Genomic DNA, 843 nt, shown 5'->3' with positions numbered 1-843 from the left:
GACATCTTTGTTCTACAAGCCAATGTATTTTGGCTTCTTTTTGTTACCGAAAGCTAAATCTTTTATCCTCAATAATACAGCAATTAGTACCAGAAGTGGGGTACCAATAAGTGTACTGTCTTAACAGCCAGGCAGTAGAGGAGAGTTATTAATCATGCTATGAAGATTTTCTACATCCCTTATCTGTCATGTAGTGAGGAAAGTGAATTAAAGGGTGTTTCTGCTTGTATCCCATGTGATTTCTCCTTTATACATGCAATGACTATGTTAATTAGAGCATAGATACCCATAACTTTTATCTTCATTGTGGATTACACACTTGTATATTCTAAAGTGTCTTTTTTTTCTGTCTTGTTAGATTATTTTTTGGTCTGAATTCCACATTGTCTAATGTTAAGATTATGATATATTAAGATCTTTATTTGCATTTCCCTACTATACTTTTGTTCAGCTTTTATGTTCAACCACTCTGAATTACTCTGGTTTAGATGTGCCTCTTGTATAGAGCAGAGTTGGATTTCACTTTGTAATCCAATTTGATTTTTTTTTCTTTTACTAGGCAAATTAAGCCCATTCACATTTATTGACATTTCTAACATCTGTGTTCTGTCATATTATTTTATGTAATTATATTCTGTTTCATGGGTTTTTAAAAGTCTTTTACTAGTGGTTGTTCTGTTTTTACGTGGTTCTTCTGCTATATAAGGAGTTTTATACTTTCATTTATTATTATAACTTTATACCATATTCTTAGTCCACCATTTCTCAGGAAATTAGAACATTACAGTGTTTTTTCTTCTTCTTGCTCTGTTCTCCCACCCTTTGTTTTTCTCCAACTCTTCT

Source organism: Galeopterus variegatus, unplaced genomic scaffold, assembly GCF_000696425.1.
Source record: "Galeopterus variegatus unplaced genomic scaffold, G_variegatus-3.0.2 Scaffold5695, whole genome shotgun sequence".
Lineage (NCBI taxonomy): Eukaryota > Metazoa > Chordata > Mammalia > Dermoptera > Cynocephalidae > Galeopterus > Galeopterus variegatus.
The sequence above is the reverse complement of the archived record's forward strand: the minus strand, read 5'-3'. Positions refer to the sequence as shown.